Source organism: Artibeus jamaicensis, unplaced genomic scaffold (assembly GCF_021234435.1).
Source record: "Artibeus jamaicensis isolate MK-2021 breed Jamaican fruit bat unplaced genomic scaffold, CSHL_Jam_final contig_384, whole genome shotgun sequence".
In the NCBI taxonomy this organism is placed as follows: Eukaryota; Metazoa; Chordata; class Mammalia; order Chiroptera; family Phyllostomidae; genus Artibeus; species Artibeus jamaicensis.
The window spans coordinates 17,382,119-17,407,939 of record NW_026521810.1 but is presented as its reverse complement, the minus strand read 5'-3'; positions in this window follow the sequence as shown (position 1 = coordinate 17,407,939).

The following is a 25,821-nucleotide window of genomic DNA, read 5'->3' as shown; positions in this document are numbered from 1 at the left end:
TATCTGTAGGTGAATCAGTCTGCTGACATCTTTATCTGCCCTACTAAAGATGAAACTTACATGTGGGTAATGTTTCACATATTTCTGTGTAAATATCATTCACACTTTCATTAGATTTATTACCAGAGAATTGGTAATTTTAATTAAAGACTAATTTACAAAATAAAGTACTCTCTATCTACAAGAATGCCAGATTATTGGTAACCGTGGCATTCATTATATGTTCCTCAAGAACAGAGTCGCTATCTTTAGAAACACACAGCAATAAAGATTTAATACCTGGACCATATCCAGTATTATGTAGGTAGTGTTGAACCTAAATGCATTGTTAATTCTGATGTAATTAATTGGTAATTTTTCTTCTCATGTGTTACCTAAGTTTGGATCTATTTGAGACTAAATTTGGAGTAGGGCTCATAGCTTACCCACTTTTTTTTTTTGCTCTTGCTCTATTTCAGTAGTTTTCAACTTTTACTTTATAACAGAATCACCAACAGAAATGTTAAATAATACTGTTGGCTACTCTTTACCCCAGACCAATGACTCTGGAGGTAGGACTCATGTACCAATAATTTTGGAAATATTGGTAGATAATTTTAATATGCATTCAGGTTATAGATGTTAGTTTTATTTGGAATCAAACTAAAAATTTGGAGCATTCTTCTTATGAGAAAGTGGCCAAACAATTATAGAAGAGCAAGCTTGCACAATTTAATATTCTTCCAGAATTTTACAGTTTTTACATATATTAATACTATTCTCTGTCTTCTGACTCATTCTTATAAATGTAATGTGAAGACCCACCTATTGTAGTTGGCTCTAATATTTGGAAATAATAGTGGGAGGAGAAACTGCAAATACAGGAGTCATTGTGTGTATTTTATTATCCCCGTTGTTCAGAGCAGATTCAACTGTAATGCCACTGCAAGACTTCGATCAAAATAATTACACACAACACACACACTCACACACAGGTGTGAAATAGGCTGGCAATGTTTTACAAGGCTCATCAGAGAAAGACTGTAGATAATGTTAATGAAAAAGACTTGGAGCTCTGGTTCATTAGATTTATTATCTTCTGTGAATCTTGTTTTGAACATGTCTTTATACCAAAAACATTCTCAGCTGGTTGCAGAATGAGAGTAAAGTTTGTGCTCTGGAGTTTTAATATAATTCTGCCTGCTCATACTATAGTGTATCAACTGAGATAGCTTTTTGACAACATCCTTCTCCCCCAAGGGTGGCCTCTGACACCTCTCTTCCTTATTTCAGAAGCTACAAGTCAACTTAATCTCCTGGCAATGGATCTCAAGGGTAAAAGTACTATGAAGTAGTTGAGGAATTGAAGTATAGTGAAGCCTTCTTAGAAAACTATTCATGTTCTCCTTTCATTGTTAAAAACATTATTGTGAAAAAATTAATAAATTAAGTTCTACAGATTTAATATGAAAATCTGTTCAACAATTTATGTTTTGGGTAATTCACCAAGGACATTGCTTATTTTGATTAAATACATTTGTTGCCAAGAGGTGCTACAGGAACTAGATGTAGGATTGGTGACTGAAAGGTAGCAAATACAGGGCTGAGGGAGAAGACTGAAGCCAACCCTTACCAGTTTTATTATTTTGCTTGGGACAAGTCTGAGAGGCAGTCATGAAATGAATGCCAGGTTTAGCTGGAGAAAAATGAAAGTAAATACTACTGTGACTGGCCACAGGGCACAATTTAAATAAATACAGTAACTAAAATATTCCACCTATGACTTATTTTTGTATCCATTTAATTTTGATAAGCCAGGTTTTCAATAAAAATATCATCCTTCCTTCTCTCAGTCATTTCTGGGATTTTCCAATGAATGGAGTTCTGGTGTTTATTCCTGCTGCAGACCTTTAGAGTAAGGATCAATTTATTTGCCCACAGGACTTACAGAGGCACAACAGTTTTTTGAGAGAGATTTCAAATTCAAGTGAGTCATTATGACTGCAAAATCTGCAATCAGAAGATATATGTTGTGGCCGGAGGCCATTCTCTCTGTATCTGGACAGAATCTATTGATTCTCTGGAGCTTCCTAAGAAAGGAATTCTTGTGACCATCAGTGATAACACAAAGACTCAACTAAGTGGAATTTGGGGTGGGAAAAGCCTGAGTTGGACACAGAGAATGGGGTCAGTGTTCTTTGGTTACTGCTGCTCATGGGTCCTCAAGGGAACCCATGTAATGCATCTTGGTGGAGATTCTAGACATCAGTGTTGTGTGTACATGTGTGTGTGTGTGTCTAGGGATGAGAAGGGTATTGATCTATTTTCAGCAATCGTTCCAGGAATAGTAGAGGCTACCAAAATTTATTACTAAAATTAATCACATATTCTATAATCACAGCATGATTGAGGATTGAAATATCAGAATTATCACAACAAAAAGATAAGACCTCAGGTCTTCTATCCTAGTCTTATGGTATTACAACAAAATGCTGAGGAATTGTGTTTTATAATTCAATTTTTAATATTTAAAATGTTTTTGTTAAATTAGATAAGTATTTTAATCATAAACATGTGCTTTTCTTACTCTCAAAATTTTTCTCACTTCGTAGAATATGCACTAATTATCTCCTCTATATTTTCATTGGAGACAATTTGAGTGTGTCAGTGGTATTAGTGTAAATGTGAGGCTTCATAAAGTCCATGTGAAAATTTGGAAGGCTAATAAATTGGATTGTAATTGGTATAGAAACAGTCCATATATGTCATTAAAATATGTTACAATATCAGGCAGATTGCCACACACGCATTTTCTAGCATCAAAAGCCACATTTGGGAAAGTAGTATTGCCAGCATGCAGGTAAGTAGTCTCCTGCAGTGCAAAGGTAATTCTACATGGGCCTGAATATTAGGATTGTTAGTCCTTGTGCTGGGCAGTGACTTAGGAACACATCCGAGGTGGAGCTAAGGCATAGAGGTAGAATGATGATTATGTAATATGTGTACAATTAGTCTATAGTGGAGGCTCTCTCTGTGTGTTATTCATTGGTATCAAGAAAACAAAGTGAACATTTGAATAAGAAGATACTTAACAGTAGGGATTTCTCTAGTGAACAGAAATTAATTACTCAAAAATTTTTTGTATTCAATTAAGAATCAATCCACATCTCCGAAGCAATTCCCTCCACATTTCTGCTTTTTCTTCTCTGCGTTCTAAGGTGTAAAGTCTTGTATATACCAGCACACATATCAACATATATCATCACCCTTTGATGTCAGGGTACGTCACGTCACAAGAAATCCGTAAAAGAAAATGGCATCTGCATTTTTATGTTATTTAATTACGTAGGTAAATACTTATTTTATATTCATGCTTTTAAAAATTTTGACTGGGACTATAATGATAAAGATATTTAAGAAATGGAAGACAATGACCATATATCAGACTGGATATAACTATATTTACTTATGAAAATAACTTTATATGTTTAGTCATATGCTGAATAGCAATTGAGATCCTTCTACAATTTTGAATATTGTATTAATATTTTTCACTTGAACATCTGTTGTTACATGTACAGGGTCCAACAGATGTAAGACTTGCTTGAGTGTGGTTGGTAGGATAATAATATTGGTGTAATAATTTATAGTTTTAATTTGAACGCTACATCTAAAATGTCATATGGTGTGCTTAAATCTGATTTTGTTATGTTATAGAATTACATGCTTATGATTTTCTAATAAAAGGGGTGTTATTTGTATACATATGCACACATATATTTTCTATAATATTAATAATAATTTTTTTCTAAGAAGAAAAATTTAAAGTAGTATAATGTAACATGGATGACTCAACCTTTCTTAAAATTACCATGTATCCTAAGGTTAAGATGAAAGTTTCTAGAAGCAAAGCCTAAAACTGAAATTAATTCCAAGTGATATAGTTAGTTATCTCAGAAAAAAAACTGTGAGGGAAACAGGGAAGGGGAAAGAAAACAGGGCAAACAGAAATAGAGCCTTTTTGTAAACTATGAAACACAGATTCTGCCATAGATTTATTGTTTTTCTAATTCGAGATTTTTTTGAAAAGTAGCTTTATTGAGGTATAATTGACATACAAAAAAATGCACGCCTTGAATGTGTACATCTTGATGAGTTTGGACATATGCATACACCTGTGATATCACCACCAAAACCAAGCGTATTCATTACCTCCAAAAATGGTCTTATGTCCTTGTGAGGCTATGTGTGTGTGTGTGTGTGTGTGTGTTCTCCATAGAGTTAGTCCTGAGACTAGAGGTCCACTCTTTTGCGCTCTTTTGCAGTCGTGAGTTATCAATCAACAGTGAAGGTAGCTGGGGTAGAGATCAGGGCAGAACAGAAACGACACCCACTAAAAATGCATGGGCAACTGCTTCCTTCTTGATCTGTCTACCTCCCTCTACTTTTAATTCTGTCACTTGGGCTCATGGGAAGGAAGAAGTAAAAGGATCTAGCAATGCTGGTTATTTTTTTTTTTTTGCACCAAATCATGAGTTTCCTTATCTTAACACTTCTATTAGAAATCTTTATACAATGGCCACAAAAACTACCCCATGCTGCCACCAGAAAAGCCATGTTAAATGCTAAAACTTCAGCATCTTGTACACAGGTAGTTAGAATGTTGAAATGAATTAAATTTGAAATCTTTAGCTCTTTACTCAGACTTTCATAGTACTTCCAATTTTCTCACTAGCATTAAGAACAGTTCAGGTAACCAGCACAGGGGCAATATTAATTAAAATAAGCTCAACACTGTTATTTTGTCATTGTTCCACATGCCAAGAATGGTTTGTTTTATGATCAACCATTTAATTCACACTTTCATGCTCAATTTCACTGACAGTGATATAATATGATAATGAAAAACTGAGCAAACCAATCAGAATGACTTTTTAAAAAGTTGAATGAAGGAGGAGTGTAAAATTAGAAAATTTATAACTGCACATAAAATGCATTTTAGAAAGGAATATCTAAATGTTGATTAAAATACTTGACCTTCAAAGAATTGTTTCTCACTTCATAATGGTTCTAGGATCCATGGGGATTTGGAAAGGGAGGAACTGTTCAAGTGTTTAAAAATCACATACCAGCAAATATTTTGCTATTTGCATACCCTTGAAATTTAAAAATAAAAATAAAAATAATCTCTTCCCTCCTTTAATCTAGGAAAGCACACAAACTACGGGAAATGTAAGCAGCCAGAGTTTCCTCTAGGACTGAAACCTAAGGGCTGTGCCAGAAGACCTCTTTTGTTAGCAAAACAGCTTATATGCAAAAGTAGGAGGACACAATGAATTAACCAAATCTGTTATTTACATTCTTTGGGGACGGCCAGGGATCTGGTGTCTTGCTTACTGATAATTGCTGCAAATTGCCCCGTTAGATAAACACTTTAACTGATAGTGGCAGAAAGAGTACAGGAAGGGTACTTTGAGTTTTGGTCCTAATTCTGGACTTAGTTCGTTCTCAAGTAGTTTGAGAATAACAATGCATTTCCGAATTATTTTAATAGGCTTACTGCAGATCAGTGACAGAGTAACAGGTTCCCATCTTTATTTTTCTATAACAGCAACAATAATAATAGCTAACATTTGTTAACATATTCGATCCAAGGCACCGAGCTAAGCATTTTATAGATATCATCCCATTTAATCAAGCACTTCCTTGAAATAACATTTGTCTCCTTTTACAAATGAGAGAACACACTTTCAAAGTTGTTAGCATTCAGTGAATAGATGCCAAAGTCACAATTCTGAACTTCTCCCAAGCATGAACTTCTATGCTGTACCTTTTTCTATTCCTGCTTTCTGCTGTAGCTTTTGGTCTTGTTTAATATTCCCTCTGTTGGAGATATTAATTAGGCTATTTCTGGAACTGTGACTGGCAATGAGCAGTATTCATTTGGTACATGTTTCATCTGAAAGTTAAATACAGAATACTTATAAATCATATATACATAAGAGTGGTACATCCCCATGTAGAATCTCTTATTGTTTCAAAAAGGAAAAAAATAGTAACAACTTAGCACACTTATCGGCATCACCCCAGTGTCTTCAAAATGTTTCAGTGAAAATGTGCATGTGAACTTGTATAATAACAGACTACTCTTTCTCTCCTGTTTACAGTCAGTCACATGCATTATTTTGTCAACTAATCTACATGCTACCCCTTTAACTCTAAGATAAAGAAAGACAAAGCTGATTATACATCTAAGTATGTGTGTCTTAGGGGTATATCACAAGGACCCTGTTTGGACAATGTTATGAGGGTCCACCAAGCCAGAACTGGATGGGAAGCCAGTACACATGAGGTGTGGTGGAGATCAACCAACCCTGACCTCCACTGTGCTGCTGTGAGGACTGGGTGGATTTCTATTTAATTTCCTCTAGTCTAGAGGACGCTGCATGTTCAAGTTTTGTACCAACGAATACTGATGCTACCCAGTGGAGCACCCCCAGGCAATTAATACAAACACTAGTTAAGCCTCCATGATTTATGGAAGAAATGGAGTAGCTACCGAGCTATGGATAAGTTTGTATTGTCATCTGTATTGTCATTACCTTAGCCTCTGAAGTATAAGGTTACAAGTGTAAACTTTCTCTGTGTGTGTGTTTAAGTGTTGATTCATTCATAGAAAATTCCAGGAGTAAATATTTTTACTCCCATTGCCAACAAAATCTATTGATATGATTAATTATGCATAAATTGTTGAAAAGCTCCCCCCATTTGACTTGAATGTAAACATTACCTGATAATCAGGTACTCTTTTGTTAAAATACTGACATAGATATAATCTAACTTTTTTTATTGTCAGGACTATCTTTTATTGTCAGAAGTATATTAAAACATAGGTCATATCTAAGTAATAAATTTCTTAATTGATGATTATCCTGCGTACATGACTTATGAAATGGGAAAAAAGGGGGTAAGGAATATAAAATTTTTGTCCTACATAATCTCACACAAAAGTGGATTCCTATTCAACTTAATAGCATTTATCAATTTTTCAACATGAAAATGCATACAATTTTATCACATATCATATATTATTGCATACCATGTATCAGTTTAGGGCTATCTTCTATAAAAGTTTTCAAATCTGTATTAATGCGAAGTGAACCTCTCACTTCTGTTCAATGCAGTTTTTCTCTATGGTAACTTAACCATAAAAGTGTTTTAACTAGTTCTGAATTTGGACAGAAGTAATTTCTAATGTTAGATAAGAATAAATGATCTAATGTTTTCAATTTTTTAATTTCAATCTGAATTTAAAAAATTCCTAACACTATGATCACCATAAAATTTACCCAAACCAGGACATTTTTGAAAGTGAAAAGCACTACCATTAATTAATCCAGAAAAATAAGTTGTAAGCCCAGCCTGTCCTGAGCAATCCAGAACTCATGGATCGGGACTATGGGAGACAAACCGGGCTTCCAGAGCGCAAAAGTTAAAGTGATACTCACTCTCAAGGTCATGCACATGTTTCTGATCTCATTGTCACACCCAACATTGTGTTGAACAACTCATACATTAAATAAATTCTGCCTAATTTTTAAATAATCTATTTTACTAGTATCTAATGTATTTCCAGCAAAGTCCACAATATGATTATCAGTAGTTTACATGTGAAATATCTTTAGCAAATGGAGGAGAGCAGCATTTAAAAACTCCAAGATCATCATTTATAAAGAGGCATATTTATTTATATATGTTTCTTTCTTTCGTTTTCAATTGTTCCTGTTACTTTAAAAGCCTCTGAGTACGAATTAATTAGCATATACAATAAAGTAACATTCTGAGAGGGAATAATGCATACTATAGAGATGTTAATTGAACAACATTCCGGGAAAACATCTGTAAACAGCTCACAGTAAACACCGTTGGCTGATTATTTCACTATTAGCTCTAAGAAAGTGGACTTTAAAATAGAAAAAAATCACTATTAATATTCATTTACTTCTATGGTAGCCATGAAAAATAAATACAGTAGATACAAAGAGTATAAGTAACAACATTATATTTTCTTAAAGTGACTATAAGCAAATGCATATAAGAAAGATCATTGACTTTGAAGTTATTTAATGAGAAGGATTGATCTCAAGAGAGGCTTATGGAGATTCCATACACCAAGTTTTAAAGTTATAAAAGCCTATGTTTAGTGTTTGTGTGTATGTGTGTAAGAGAGAGAGAGAAAGCCATCATTTTAATTCTAGGCTTTTGATTTGCTCAAATGGGGAGTGGTAGCCACAGTGAAGATGAACAGCTTTATACCTGTCAACAGTAATTTTTCAAAATGACTTTGAATCCAGGGGTAGAAGAGTGGTCATCAGAGCATTTACATTAAAATAATAATAATAATGGGAGATCCAAGATAGCGGCAGAATAGCCGGCAGCTCCATTCATCTGCAGCTCTGTTCATCTGCCCTCAGACCTGGACCGGATTTGCGGTCAGAACACAGAGCAGGGAGTGAGTGAAAGTGTCTGTGTGTGAGCGCATACATGGACTCAGCACAGCTCATGAGCTGAGGGAAGCTAAGAATAGAGAATTTGGGCTGAACCTCCCTGAGAGAGCACAGAAGTCTTAGATCTGGAAGGCAGGAGCTGAACAACTGAGATTTGCTGTGGTCAGCCAGACCCTTTTACAGAGAGGTGAACCTAACTGCTGCCTGCAGGATTATATGCTCCTTGGACCTGCAAGGCCATATTCAAGAGTTTTTTTCTGTGGACATTTCCTCAGGGGAAAGGCGAAAAAGTTCCAGTAGGGCCTTTTGCCAGACCCTGTATGAAACACAGCTCCTCAGGCCCCAATCAATTAAACCCAGCAGAGCAGAGAAAATACAGACAGGCACAACAAGGCACTGTCTTTTCTCCTGAATAGCTTGTTAGCATTTGTTTCATACCCTTTAAGTTTGGGCATAATATGGCACTATATTTATAATATAGTTCATTTCAAACTTCAAAAATTGTTCTTCCCTTTTCTTACTCCAACACTACCTCTTTTCTCTCTCTTTGCATTTTTGTTTTTAATTCTATCATCTCTTTTGTTATGACTTGTTTCTATTCTGCACTTTTACTATTTCTCCTCCCTCCAGCCTCTCAAAACCATTTGTGGTTGTCATTAATCACCTCACATTCATTTTCCTACTCTTAATATACCTTTAATCTCTCTCCACCTTTATCAACCTTTGCTCGTAGGTTGTAGATGAGGTGGTCGTTATGATAGTTCTTCAATCTTATTTCTAGATAGTCACTATGTTTGTATTTCAAATCTCAAATTTCACCCTTCCCCTCTCCTACTCTATTTCACCTTCCTCCTGCCCTTTCCTTTTTGTTGTTGTTGTAAATATTAATCTTTCCCTGTATTAGCTGGGTTTTCATTCCACACTCTTAGTAATACTTCTCCTATCCCCTCAAAATAACAGCTCTTTCCTCCAGACATTTTTAAGCTCCTCTTTGTGTCTTCTGTCCTTCTTATTTCCATCCCACCTATATAAATCTTAGCTCACTGGTTATATGTATGTTTTTTCTCATTAGATGCATGCATATATTTTTTCTTTAAATTTCCATTTTACCCTAATACTATGTGCTTCCTTTCTCTTACTCCATCTACCTTCCCTCTTCCCTCTGTTATTTATAAAGTAAATTTTATTTTCTTTCCCTCTTTGCCTTGTCTTTATTGCCTCTTCTTATTATTGCCCCCTTTATTCCCTTAAAAAATGTCTTTTCTTTCATTAAGTCATCTTATATTCATTTTTTCTTGTAATAGTATTAATTTTTTTATACTTTTATTAATATTGGCTCATTTGCTGCTGATCTGTAATTGGGGGTGAGGATTATTTTTGTGGGCATGGATCTGTATTCTGGGCTGTTTGATTTTTGTTCTGGCAGCACCTATACAACAGTATACAGAATGTAGTGGGTGGATGACTCTCAGTCAGTCAGCTTGAGGGAAGAAGCTGCCAAGAACAACAGAACAGCAACCAAAATGCAGCTACAATGGGAGAGCCCACATAAAGGGCAGCCTAAGAGCATCAGGCCTAGGTGATCAAGGAGACCGTACCACTGAATCCCAAAGGTCTCCTACTACAGATAATCACACCATGAAGACAGGAGTCAACACAGATCAATCATACATGTGGAAACAATCAAGAAAAGTCATATAAAATGAGGAGACAAAGAAACAACTCCTTATCAAATGAAAAGGAGGAATCCCTAGAAATACTGCTAAATGAAATTGAGGCCATATTCAAAGAGCTCAGTGAGAACTTCAAACAATTCCAGAGAGATCTAAAAAAAATTCAAGGAACATCCTGTGAACTACACCAGCATGAAAAAGAACATAGAAACTATCAATAAGAGTCAGGAGGAAATGAAAAATACAGTATCTGAAATGAAGAAAATAGTAGAAGAAATTAAAAGCATATTAGATGGAGCAGAGAATCCAATTGGTGAATTGGAGAATAAAGTAGAAAAAAATTTTCAGACAGAGGAACAAAACAAAGAAAGACTCTAAAAGAATTAAAAGGGGTTAAGGGAGCTGCAGGACAACATGAAACATAATAATATTCATACAATAAGGACACCAGAAGGAGAAGAAGAGGAGCAAGTGATGGAAAACCTGTTTGAAAAAGTAATTACACAAAGCTTGATGACAGAAAAAAAATCATACAAGTCTGGGAAGCAGAGGGGGTCCTAATCAAGAAGAACCCAAAGAGGCCCATTCAAAGACACATCATAATTAAAATGGCAAAATTCAAGGACAAAGAGAGAATCTTAAGGGCAGCAAGAGAGAAACAGATAGTAACATACAAGGGAGCTCCAATAAGGCTAGGAGCTGATTTCTCAAAGGAAACACTACAAGCAAGAAGGGAATGACATGAAATATTGCAAGTAATGAAGAACAAGGACCTGCAACCAACACTATTCTTTCCAGCAAGCTCTCATTTAAACTGGAAGGCAAAATAAAGAGCTTCCCAGACAAAAGAAGGCCAGAAGAGTACATCTCCACCAAACCAGTATTGCAAAAAAATATTAAAGGGACTGCTTTAAGAAGAAGAAACAATAGAGAGGAAAAGAGAGAGAGTAACACAGGTACAAAGAGAAAAAACGGCAATGCATAAGTACATATCAATAATAAAGAGAAATGAATTAAATGCTTCAATCAAAAGACATAGGGTAGCTGAATGGACAAGAAAACATCACCCACACATATGTTATCTACAAGTGACTTACCTCAGAACAAAAGACCTACACAGACTAAAATGAAAGGTTGGAAAAAATATTCCAAGCAAATCGACAGGAGAAAAAAAGGCTAGGGTTGCAATATTTATACCAGACAAAATAGACTTCAAAGCAAAGGCCGTAAAAAGAAACAGAGAAGGATAGTTCATAATACTTAAGGGTAGAAGCCATCAGGAAGATATATGCACTGAACATAGGAGCACCCAAATATATAAGGAAAATGTTGGAGGACTTCAAGAAAGATATCAAGAGCAACATATTTATAGTAAGGGATTTTAACACCTCATTGTCAACAATGAATAGATTTTCCAAACAAAGAATCAGAAAAGATATTGTGACACTAAATGACACTCAGATTAAATGAATTTAACTGATATATACATAGGACCTTTCAAATTAAACATGAAAAATATACATTTTTTTTCAAATCCACATGGAACTTTTTCTTTTTTCATATAATTTTTAATTTATTTACTTTTGTTGTTCCAGTACAGTTGCATCCATGTCTCCCCTACCACTCTCCCCCACCCCACTACCCCTACCCTTGACCCTCAATCCTACCCCCTTTGGCTTTGTCCATGTGTCCTTTATATATGTTCCTTAATGAGCCTTCTCCTTCTTTCCACCATTAACCCCTCCCACCTCCCATTTGGTTACTCTCAGTTTGTTCTTTATTTCTATGTCTCTGGTTGTATTTTGCTTGATTGCTTTGTTGATTAGGTTCCACTTATAAATGAGATCATATGGCATGTGTCTTTCACTACCTGGCTTATTTCGCTTAGCACAGTAGAACACATGATAGGACATAAAACAAGCCTCAACAAATTCATGAAAATTGGACTCGTTTCAATCATTTTCTTGGATAAAAATGGCTTGAAACTAGAAACCAACCTTAAGGAAAAAATTAAAATAAGTCAAATTCATGGCAACTGAATCACATGTCATTAAAAGTAGAACAGTTTAACAAGAACAAGGAAGAAATTGAAAACACTCTGGAAACATATGAAAATGTATACACAACAGCCCAGAACCTATGGGACACAGCAAAGGCAGTCCTAAGAAGCAAGTTCATAGCAATACAGGCCTCCCTAAAAAAGATGGAAGAGTCTCAAAAAAACAACCTAAACCTACATCTGTAAGAACCAGAAGAACAACAAGGAGCAAAGCCCAGATTGAGTAGAAGGAAGGAAATAATCAAGATCAGAGAAGAATTAAATGACATAGAAACTAAAAGAACAATACAAAGAATCAATAAATACAGGAGCTATTTCTCTGAAAAGATAAACAAAATCAATAGCTTTTAACCAGATTCAAGAAAAAAAAAGGAAAGGACCCAAATAAAGAAAATCAGGAACAAAAGAGGAGAAATTACAACTGATACCACAGAAATACAAAGAATTGTCAGAAATTATTATAAACAACCATATACTAAGATATTGGAAACTTGGGTGAAATGGACAAATATTTGAAAGCATATAATCTTCCAAAACTGAGTTAAGAACAGACAGCAGAAAGCTTGAACAGACTGATAACAGGTAGTGAAATTGAAGCAGTAATAAAAAAACTGCCAGCACAGAAAGCCCTGGAGAAAAAGCCGGGGTTTCACAGGAGAATTTTACAAAACATTATGGAAGAACTGATCCCTATTTTTCTCAAACTATTGCAAAAAATTCAAGCAGAGGGAAGAATCCCAAAATCCCTTTATGAGTTCTATGTTATCCTAATTCCAAAACCAGAAAAAGAAACAAAAAGAAAGAAAACTAGAGGCTATTATCACTGATGAACGTAGATGCTGAAATCTTCAAGAAAATATTTGCAAACCAGATTCAGCAATATATTAAAAAGATTATATACCAGGATCAAGTGGAATTCATCCCAGGGATGCAGGATGATACAATATTTGCAAATATATAAATGTAACAGATCACATAAAAAATGAAAGACAAAAATAAAACGATCATATCAATAAATGTTAAAAAACATTTGATAAGGTGCAGCACCCATTTATAATAAAAACACTCAGCAAAGAGGGATCATACTTCAACATAATAAAGGCCATGTATGAGAGACCTACATCCAACATCATATTCAATGAAAAGCTTTCCCCCTGAGATAAAAAAGTGTATCTGTTTTCACTACTTATATTCAACATTGTATTAGAATCTCTGGTCACAGTGATCAGATAAGAAAAAGAAATAAAAGGCATCCAAATTGGAAAGGAGGAAGTAAAATAGTCGTTGTTTGCAAATGACATTGTAGTGTACATAGAAAACCCTACAGACTGTACCAAGAAACTATTTGATCTAATAAGTGAATTTGGCAAAATACTGGGATACAAAGTCAATATTCAGAAATTAAAGGCATTTTTGTATACCAGCAATGGAATATCAGAAGCAGAAATTAGGAAAATAATTCCATTTACTATAGCAACAAGTAAAATAAAGTACCTAGGAATAACTTAACCAAGGAAATAAAAGTCCTATACTCAGAAAACTACAGAACACTGAAGAAAAAAATTACAGAAGACAGAAATAATTGGAAGTGTATACCATATTCATGGATTGGAATAATTAAAATCATTAAAATGTCCATGTTACCCAAAGCAATCTATAGATTCAATACAATCCCTAACAAAATACCAATGGCATATTTCACATACATAGAACAAATATTTCAAAAATTTATATGGAACCATAAATGACCCCAAATAGCCTTAGCAACTTTGACAAAGAAGAACAAAGTAGGAGGGATTACAATTCCTCATATCAAACTATATTATAAGACCATTGTAATAAAAAAATATTTGGTACTGGCATAAGAACAGACACATAGATCAATGGAACAGAATAGAGAGCCCAGAAATAAACACATGACTCTCTGTTCAATTAATATTTCACCATGGGAGCAGTAACATAAAATGAAGAAAAATAGCTTCTTCAGTAAATTGTGTTGTGAGATATGGACATGGACATGCAAAAAAAATGAAACTAGACCACTAACATACACCATACAAAAGAATAAACTCAAGATGGATAAAACACTTAAATATAAGTCATGATACCATTAAAGACCTGGAGGAATACATAAGCAGTAAAATTTCATATATCCCATGTGGTAATATTTTCCCTAATATGTCCCCTAAGGCAAAAAATATAAAGGAAAGAATAAACAAATGGGACTACATCAAATTAAAAAGCTTCTGCACAGCTAAAGAAAATACCAACAAAATGAAAAGAGAACAAACCGTATGGGAAAACATATTTGCCAATGATACCTCAGACAAGAGTTTGATCTCCAAAATACATGAAGAACTCATATGACTCCATGCTCAGAAGACAAATAATTGAATTTAAAATGGGCAAAGGCAGTAGCTGGTGTGGCTCAGTGGATTAAGTGCTGGCCTTTGAACCAAAGGGTCACTGGGTTGATTATCAGTCAGGGCACATGCGTAGGTGAGGGATCAGGTCCTGGTAGGGGGCACACAAGAGGCAGCCACACATCCATGTTTCTCACTCTTTCTCCTCCTTCCCCTCTACCTAAAAAAAGTAAATAAAACATTTTTTTAATTATAAAAAAAATAAAATGGGAAAAGTACCTGAATAGGCTCTTCTCCAAGGAAGACATACAGAAGGCCAACAGACTTATGAAAGAATGCTCAACATCACTAGCCATCGGTGACATGTAAATTAAAACCACAATGAGGTATCACCTTATACCTGTCAGAATGATTGTCATTAATAAATCAATAAACAACAAGTGCTGGTGAGGTTGTGGAGAAAAAGGAACCCAAGTGCACTGTTGGTGGGAATGCAAACTGGTATAGCCACTGTGTTAAACAGTATGGAATTTCCTCAGAAGACTAAAAATGTAACTGCCTTTTGATCCAGTGATTCTACTGCTGGGAATATACCACGAGAACTTTGGAACACCAGTTCAAAAGAACCCATGCACCCCAATGTTCATAGCAGCATTATTTACAATAGCCAAGTGCTAGAAACAGCCTAAGTGCCCATCAGTAAATGAGTGGATCAAAAAATTATTGTACATTTACACAATGGAATACTACACAGCAGAAAGTAAGAAGGAGCTCTTACCATTTACCACAGAATGGATGTAACTGGAGAGTATTATTGTAAGTGAAATAGGCAGGCAGTGAAAGACAAATACCATATGATCCCACCTATACATGGAACCTAATCAGCAAAACAAACAAGCAGAATAGAACCAGAGACATGGAAATGAGAAACAAATTGACAGTGTCCTGCAGGGATGCAAGAGGTGATCATGGATGAAAGAAGAGGAAGGGGCAAGTCAAGAAGCATGTAAAAAGCACCCATGGGCATGGACAACAATGTGGAGATTGACTATGGGTGTAGGATGGTGGATGGAGCAGGGGAAAGCAATAAGGGAACAATTGGGACAACTGTAATTGAACAAAACAAAAAATACATAAATAAAAATTAAAAATATAATAGTAATAAATGATAGTTTTCATTCATATAGCTATAGTGAGTTGAATACTATTTTCCTCCCCTTCTTCTCAAAACTCATGTCCACTTGGAACCTCAAAAAGTAACTTTATTTGGAAATAGAATCTTTGCAGATGTAATTTGTTAAATATCTTTGGATGAAATCATCTTGGATTTAGGGTGAGTCCTAAATACAATGATTGCTGCTGCATAAGAAATGGAGGGAATGCAGAGATGCAGAGCTGCAGAGAGAAAAAGCAATGTGTACATGGAGGTAAAGTTTGGGGTGATACATTTATCAGTCATATAATGTCAGTGATTACCCACAAACACTAGAAGGCACAAGAGAGTCATTGAATGGTTTTTCCATCAGAGAAGGAATCAGCCCTGCAGATAATGTGAATTTTTTTCTTTTGGCCATCTGTACTGTGAGAAAGTCAGTTCCTGCTGTTTTAAGCTATTCTGGCTATGGTAATTTGTTATGGGAGTCCTAAGAAATGAATATTACAACTAATGAACTAGATATCATTCAATTAGTATATAAAGAGGGCTAATATATTTAAGGGCAGTGCTTTAAACTATAATGTTCATGTGAATTGCATGGAAATCTTGTTACCTTCAGATTCTGATTCATTCGGTCTCGGTAGGGCCCTGAAATAGCACATTTCTAACAAGCCATGAGTGATGCCTATTAGCTAATTCTAAAATAATATTTTTTAGTATTAAAGCTCTAATATGCTTGTTCACACATGCAGATTCAGGGAAAAGCCCTGAGACTAAAAATTTACATCCATACACAGAGAGCAGGGAAAGACCAAAGAAAGAGACTGGTCACTCAGGTCTAGTAATTAATAGTTTATTATAGGAAATTTATATACAGGCTGCATCTTGGCAATTGCAAGACAAAATAAATCCCCACACCTCTTGGCAGTCACCAGAGAATTATGCAGGTTAAAGGGATGTGGGATGGTTACAGGTACTGGCACATTAATGCTCCCAGTGTGGAAATTAATTTATATGCTTTACCAGGTCAAGACAATAACCTGTTCTAGGAACCAGCACCTAGCAAGAAACAAAAGATTGGTGTTGATTTATGTCGGAATGAACATTGACTACAATGATAATTATAATTACAGTCTGTAAGTGGGGGTTGCAGAAGTAACCTTCCTTCTGGCCTGGGCCCAGGTCACAGGACAAACAGTGGTCATGTTGTGGAGCACGTCTCCTTCACACTGCCGTAACAAGTCACTCAGATCAATGCATGAGCCTCATTCTGTGGAGCTTGCAATCTAGGTCCAAGATAAATCATACTGATGTGAAAAGTTATGTAACAACTGAAAATGTACATAATAGATAGCCAACTATCAAAGATAATAAATATTAAATCTACTTTAGAAAATCAAGTTATCAGTGATGGTTGGAGTAGTTATGTAAAACTTTGATAAAAGGACAGGTTTGGGTTAGGAGTTTAAGCCAAAGTGACTGAGATATGGTTAGAGTAGACCAGTTAATGCAAACCCATGATAAGACAACACCAGAGGATAATATGAGGAGGTCCAGTAATGTGTTATAGCAATACAATTATTGCTTAGCATATTTTCCATGGATAAATATTAATAGTAACCAAAAACTAATGAAAATGTGACTATGTTTGAAAATATTTATAGAGTTCAAGACTCTCTTGTTGTTTATAAGAAACAAAAGGAATATAATTTTTATAAATAAAATGATTATCTCTATATAAAAATATCCAGGGAGTGTGAAAGTCTTTGAATTTGTTACCATGGGAACAATGCATGTGGCTTTTATTTCTTTTATATATTGTTTCTACTACTATTATTATTGTTGTTAATTCTGAGACTACTATTTCAATAGCCAGACTTTTTGGATCTTACACTGAAACACAGAAGAGATTCCAATTTAGTGTATAGCCCCATAGGATATTTCCCAGATATTGTAATATCTGCCATGTAAGGCTAACTAACAATGCCTTCAACATTCTATAAAGGATGCATTTTGACCAAAAGATACGCAAGTAATGAAACATGTTCCTCTAAGTAATATTTTACAAATCTTTAATATTTTCTATTCTTACCAATAAAGCCATGACAAACAGCAGGGACATTATCAGGAGATACTAAGAAAAGAACTTTAAACTTAGTTTTGGAGTTTTTATCTCTGGCAAAGTGTCAGTAGACTATACTAACCTAACATCATCAATGCAACTTGCTATCTAATGGAGCCCAGCCTTGTATCCTCCACTATGGTTAGCACCAACAGTAATACCCATGCATCATGTGGATGAAGAGCAGAGACAAGATCCATATAGAAGTTAGGTGCGAGTTATCATTATTTTTAAAAACATACTCTTTAATAGATAAAGAAATACAGATTGATAGAGGCCAATAATACTGTCTAATTCTGGATAATGCACATATGTCATATTAATATAGAACTCTCGAAATAGACTGTTTGTGTCTATGAATTGACCCCCAAAATTCATATGTGATAGTATTTGGAAGCAGGGGCTGCAGAAGGTGATTCTTCATGAGGAAAAAACCCTCATGAAGATTATTAGTGGCCTTGACCCAGAGCGCCTTCTTGCTCTTTTGACTACATAAAACACAGCAAGGAGACAGCATCTATGAACCAGAAAACAGGCCCTCATCACACACCATATCTGCTGGGTACTGATCATGAAGAACATTTAAATTTTTCGGGTTCTTTTTAATTTCCTTAACTGCAATTTTAATTTGTTCTCCAAAGTGTGCTGATATTTTCTTATTTATGGATCTGTTATTTTAATGGATTCCTATTTAATTTTATGTTTACTTTTTTAAAATATACTTTAGTGATTACACTATTACAGTTGTCTCAATTTTTCCCTTTTCCCCCTGCATCTGGTACCCCCATTCTCTCCAGCAGTCCCTCTTGGTTCATTTTGTTACTGTCAGTTTCAATACCTGCTACTGAATTATTTATCTTTTATGTGGCAACTTGCTGAACTCTCCTTTAATCTTAATAATTTATCGGTTGATTCTTTCCTATTTTTTTATTTCATTTTGGGTATACTCTTCATTTTATCATATAAAATATACCAAGGGTGATCTTACATTAAACAATACAAGAGCATTCAAAAATATAAATCACAAATTCGGACCTTTCCTCTTAGCTGCACACTGTCCTTAGAGATTTTTTTAAAAATTAACTCAAAGGTTAGTCTTTTACTACCATCCTTGCTAATGACTGGAGCAGCTCTCCATCCAGTGTCACAAAAAATAAGACTAGGAGGCATCCTGAACACCCTTTTTATCCCTAACTCTTATATCCTATACATTATCACATTTTGTCAATATCACCTTCTTTGTTTTAATTTCTGTTTTTATTAATTTGGATCTATCTCATCCTCTTCCTTTTTCTTCTTCTTTCTCTTTCTACTACCATAATAGTTTCCTAATAATTCTCCCTTATCAACTCTTGGTTATTTTCATTATTGTAGTTAAATAAATCTTTTTTTTATGAAAGCAAAGTTTATTAAATTTTTGCTCTCTTACAAAATTCTTCTAACAACCCCATGATTCTAGGAAAAAATAAAGTGTTTAAAATGGCTTATAAAATTCTTAGGAGATTGATGGCTTCTTCCTTCTCTAATAGTCTAATTAAATTCAAGGAAACACCTAGTTTTTGTTTCTCCACTTATTATGATTTCTGTTTTCTCAACTCCTACAGTTAACTGTTAGGTTTGTAACATTTATCCTTTTTGATTTTGTCCTAAATGCACACACAAAGTTTTTTTGTCCTGGGGTCAGATTTTATTTTATACTCATAGTACATATACATAACATTGCAGTATTGGTAACCCAACAGCCGGCATCCTCCCAAAGTTATGCAAGACAATGGAAACATGGATTTCCTCTATTATTAAAGGGAAAGCTTACTATCTGTCCCCCTTTTTGTCAATCTAATCATTTAATACATAAATAAATATCTCCGTGAAAAAATAATCAGAATAAAAGAAATGTAAAAAAAAACTTACTAGGACTTAGAGTGTAGTCCAACCTTTGAAAATTAAACATGGTATTCCTAGTTAAGTAAATAAACCTCTTTGTAGTTTATTTATTCGCTATTTATTCAATTAGAATTCTTCATAGAAAAGTCATTGAGATGTATTTCAAATACCATACAATTTAATAATTTATATGTTTTATATAGCTATACTTGTACATATATCAATCAATATTTAATATAGTCACAGAGTTGTGAAAACATCACCAACATTAATTTTAGCACATTTTCTTCATCCCTGAAAAAAAAAACCCTATCAATTTTTAGTCACTCTGTATGTAGGACCAACCCAAGCTCTAGGAAATCAGTAATTTACTTCCTGCCTCTATAGAATCGGAACATTTTATAAATTTCATATAAATGAATCATTGCACATATGGTCTTTGTTGGCTACTTTCATACAGTAACATAATATTTTCAAGGTTTATCCAAAGCAAGTTTTAGTATTTTATTTCTTTTTATGGTCAATGGTCAAATATTTTTTTTCATTATATGGACATACTATATTTTGTTTACCTTTTTATGAGATGATGAACAGTTGGATTGTTTCCACTTTTGTATACTATCAGTAATGCTGCCATAAAGAACTATTTTCCAACTTTTGTTTGAACATATATTTTTCATTTCTCTTGAATATATATTTGGCTGGATCATGTGATAACTCTTCAAGTTTCAGGAACAATCAGCTTATTTTCCAATGTAACTGCACTATTTTACAATTCAGTAACAGGATATAAGGCTGAATTTTTTCATGCATTCACCAACACTTACTATTATTTTTTAAATTATAACCATGCCAGTGGTTGTAAAGTAGTATCACTGTAATTTTGATTTACATTTCTCTGATTGCTAAGAATATTTAACATCTTTGAATTGACATGAAAAGAAGGGAATCTTATCTCTTGTGACAGCATGTGTGTATCTGATGTGTGTCATGCTAAGTTAAATAAATCAGTCAGAGAAAGACAAATACCATACAATTGCACATATATGTGGAATCTAACAAAAAAGATAAACTAGGAAAGAAAATGTTAGAAACAGACTCATAGATAGAAAGAACAGACTGAGTTGTCAGAGGGAAGGGGTTTGGGAGGTTGGGTGAAAAAGATGAAGGGATCAAGCAAAATGACTACATACACAAGCAACAGCAGGGTGATTGCCAGAGGGAAAGGGGGTGGGGGAGATAAAAGAAGGTAAAGGGGAGATAAATGGTGATGGTGAAGGGTACAGAACTTGACTTTGGGTACAGAGCACACAATTCAATATGTGTATTATAGAATTGTAAACTTGAAACCAATATAATTATAGAATTGTGTACTTGAAACTTATGTAATTTTATTAACCAATGTCACCCCAATAAATTCAATAAAATTTTTAAAATATAAATTTATTGTACATGAGATTTTTTTGGACTGCCAATTCTATTTGATTGATTACTGAAGAACTATAGTTGAGTTTTGATATAAAAAAAGTCACTTGTCTAACTTTATTCTACTTATTCAAGACTTGGTTATTTGGAGCTCTTGTATTTCTATATGAACCATAAAATCAGTTTGTCAAATTCTAGGAAGAAACCATCTGGGTTTTAACAGAGTTTGCATTAAACAATAGATTATTCGGGAAATATGTAACACTAATAGTTATACCTTCTGATCCATGAATATAGTTGGGCCTTCTATTTATTTAGGTATTCTTTAATTTATTTCAACAATGTTTTGTACTTTTATACTTCTTTTGTTAAATTTAGCCTACATTTTTTTTTGCTTTTTTATTACTAAAGGACACATGGACAAAGCCAAAGGGGGGTAAGATTGAGGGTGGGAAGTGGGAATGGCTGGGATGGGGGTCAGTGATGGGGAAAAAATTCAATGATGTTATCAGTTTAATTAAAGATTAAGCATTTACATAAAATAATGAATTTTAAAATACATGAAACATGATTAAAATACTTTTATTTATGACATATACAGATATAAAATTTATTTCTTAATTTAGCTGAAATTACTTATAATCAGTAAACAGAAAAATCCTTATTTTTGTATATCAATCATGTTTTCTACACCTTTGCTGAACTCATTAATAGTTGTTATACTTTAAGTGGATTCTTTAGAATTTTCTAGGTACAAGAACATGTAACTTTTCAAGAGTTGTTTATCCTCTTTCCAATTGCCTTTTTCCCACCACCATTAAAGATATTGTTAACAGTGGTTTTTAGTTTGTTTATTTGTTGTTGTTGTTTTTGGTTTTAGAATTTATTTATTTATTCTTAGAGAGAGGGGAAGGGGGGAGAAAGAGAGAGAGAAACATTGATGTGTGAGAGAAACATCAGTTATTTACCATTGCACATGCCTGAGGGACCAGGTTTCTAACCCAGGCATGTGCCCTGACTGGAATCAAACTGGCAATGCTTTGCTTTGCCAGACTATGCCCAACAAACTGAACCACACTAACCAGGCTGTGATGAAGGTTCTATAGATGTTTTTATCAGGTTGTGAAATTCTCTCCTGTGGATCAGAAGAGAATGCTAAATTTTGGCATATTTTATTTCTTGGATAATTTTTATTTGTAACTCTTTTTTTCTCTACTCCTTCTTGTACTCATATTCCATGTTTGCTGCTGCACTTAATGGTACTCTACAGTTCTTTCAGGACCTTGGCATTATTCTTCAGTAGTTTTTGTTCCTTCTTATTGGGTTTCATAATCTCTATCAAGCTTTAAATTAACCAGTCCTTTATTCTGCCATTCAAATTTGATTTTGATCCCCTATAATTTTAATTTTAGTTATTATACTTTTCAACTGTATAATTTCCATTGAATTCTTTTAAAAAATAACTCTGATCTCTATAGTGATATTCTCTACTTGATAAGACATTGTCATAATTTCTTTCTTCATATCTTTTGTTTATAAGAACAAAACTTTTTAAAAGAATACTTATTGATTTGAGAGAGACAGAGATCAATTTCCTGTCCCACTAATTTATCCATTCATCTATTGTGTTTTAATGCTTTTTAAAAATGTCTTTGATTGCTAGATGGTTTAAATATTTTACTATATGATTATTTAATAATAGGATTTCCTTTTATAAATTGTTCATCTTCAATGCCCACTTATCTATTGACTATCTTAACACTTTTCTTAGAAATTTATATGAGCTTCTACTATCCCTGACCATGGATAGAACTGCAACCCTGGAGTATATGGACAACATTCTAACCAACTGAGCTACCTGGTCGGGGCCCCTTTACTTGTTTAATCATGTTTCTCTTTAGTTCTTTGAGAGTATTTACAATGAATGCTTTAAAGTGTTTAAGTCTAACATTTGAGGTCTCTCACAGATTGTTTTTGTATACTTTTTTTATTCCTCTGTGTAGGTCATACTTTCTAGTTTCTTTGAATTCTCATATTTTTTGTTCAAAACTAGACATGTACAATAATATATACAACCACTCTCCTATTGTTTCCTCAGTCCCCAACATAAGTCATTGTCTCTGCTTATTTATTTATTTAGTGACTTGGTGGGTGATTTTAGTGAAATTTATTTCCTGTCTAGCATGAAGTTTCCCTAGTCATTCCTCAGAGTACACAGTCTTAGCCATGCCCACTTTGTACCCTAGAATAATGATTTTAGCAAGCCACTTTTGAGTGTCTTTTTCCTTATCTCTGTGTTAAGCTGTCTTACTCCACCAGCTCCAGTGCTCTGTTAATTATTGTCTAATTGCTTATAGTTTTTGACAATGACTCAGGGCATAAATTGTTCCCCAGTCTAATTCAATTAAAATTAAAGGTATAGTTTTAAGGTTCATATTTAAGGTTTATTCTGATACAAGAAGTGCTCTTCTTAGCTGTCTTTTCCTCTTGTTTTCTCTATAAACTAGCTGTCTAACCATCTAACTTGCCCTTTTAATGGAGCTTCCAGAATCCTCTAATTACTTATCATCTAACTCTACTTTGTTTATGTGGGTGCTTTGTGCTCAAACTTCCCCACATTCTATTCTAAATAAAACAATTTCCTTTAAGGAGAGCTTTGAAGCTCTTTGTTTTTATCATTTACCTCCCCTGTATAAAATTTCCAAGTCTCTCCTCCAAAGATAGATACACTGATATGGCCTATTTTTCTCCAACTGACACTGGGAATGAGCAGAAATCTTTGATATTCTTGGCTTGCATTTCATGGCTTGGAACCACTGCTTAAAGAGCAAGGTAGATTGCGACAACCAGGATTCTAAGATTTGGGACTTTCTTGATTTATAACTTGTGCTAAATAGCAGCTGGGTGGAGAAGGGACAGGAGGTCTCCCTAACCTCTCCACAACACTCACATGGAATTTAGCCTCTGCAAGATGGAGCTGGGGGTATGGGAATTCTTGGTGGTTGGTTCCTCCTGAAGAGGTACTCTAGCCCTTGATTGGCAGCTAAGACTAAATAGAGGATGCTGCATCTTCTCGCCCACATCTCCAAAGTGGAGCTTATGCTATGATGGACTACAAAACGAAAGGAGACAAATAGCAGTCTGGTGTTACAGACTTGCTTTTCTTACTGAGTTGTTAGTCTATCTGTTTAATATTTTTATTATATATATATATACTTTTACCAGTTATGATTATTTTACTTGAGAACAATTCTGTAGAGCTCCTCTCACCACCATGTGTTAGTAGTGCATCTCTAATTGATAATGGATTACCTTCTAGTGCTTTCTTTTAACCTAGAAAAAATTCATTAAAATGAGTTCATAAAGTCTTAAATGTGCAAAAACATAAAACATTGTTTATAATCTTATACTGATTAAGCCTATTTATCTATAAATCTAAAATCGAATGTTATTTTCATCACAGAACATCTTTCTAACTCCCCAGGATTGATTAATCTGTTATATGTATTTCTAACAGTTGTGATACTGATAATTTTTAAATTTTTGTTATTATTACTTAATATATTCATCTTCTAGTAAATTGAAAATTTTATAAAACTAGAATATAAGGAGTTTTGTTTTCACTTGGTTTTAGTTTTTTATGTATTTGTTGCTAGTGGTTTTAGTACTGATCCCATACTACAGACTAACACAAAGGCAAATGTTTGGAGTCTAAAAATCTTCAAAATATTTATTAAAAGAATAAATTTTGACAATAAAAGAAAAAAATTTCCAACACAGTTACTTAGGACTAGACCTATAGGATAGTTGTTTTTTCTCTACATTCAAGGTCTGTTTATTCAGTCCAAAAATCTCAATGGCCAAATTTTAGCAGGAGATTATAAAATGGATCTTTTACTCCATAAATATCTATCTATTTGTGTGTATATATTTATATTTGGGTTTTCTCTGTTATTTTTTGTTTTTGTTTTTATTTATATTTTTGTTATTTGGGGAATTGCTTTTTTTAAATTTTATTTATTTATTCTTAGAGAGAGGAAAAGGGAGAGAGAAAGAGAGGGAGAGAAACATTGATGTGTGAGAGGATCTTCAGTCCATTGCCTCTCATACATGCCCTGGGGACCAGACTCGCAACCCAGGCATGTGTACTAACAGGAGTCAAACCAGCAACCCTTTGCTGTGCTGCCCAACAAACTGAACCACACCAGCCGGGGCTGTAGTGGGGGCATTGTACGGGTATACTAACACTTTGGCACCATTTGCAAGAGATCTTGTTTGCTTGGGTCTTGAGGTCAAAAAGAAATATTCAATGTTTGGTGTTTGTTTCAATACATTTTACATGCTCAAGATAAGAGTTTTATTGTTTTAGACTTAGATACTCATTGATTTATGAAACATAACAGCTGCTTCTTTGTTTTTTTCTATTTTGCCTTGTTGCTTTTCTGTTTCTGACGTTGCCTTAAACTGTCTTTTCAGGATGTGCTTATTTATTTTTTTTTCTGAAAAGATTTGCTCTGCAATCTACATTGACTGGAATATTTTTCGTGAAGAGGGATGACCGATTAATGTATAAGAAGTAGATTTTAGTTGTATAAGTACTAGCTGTTATTACTTAACTTTTAAAATAACAGAAAATCAACAGATGAGAAACAA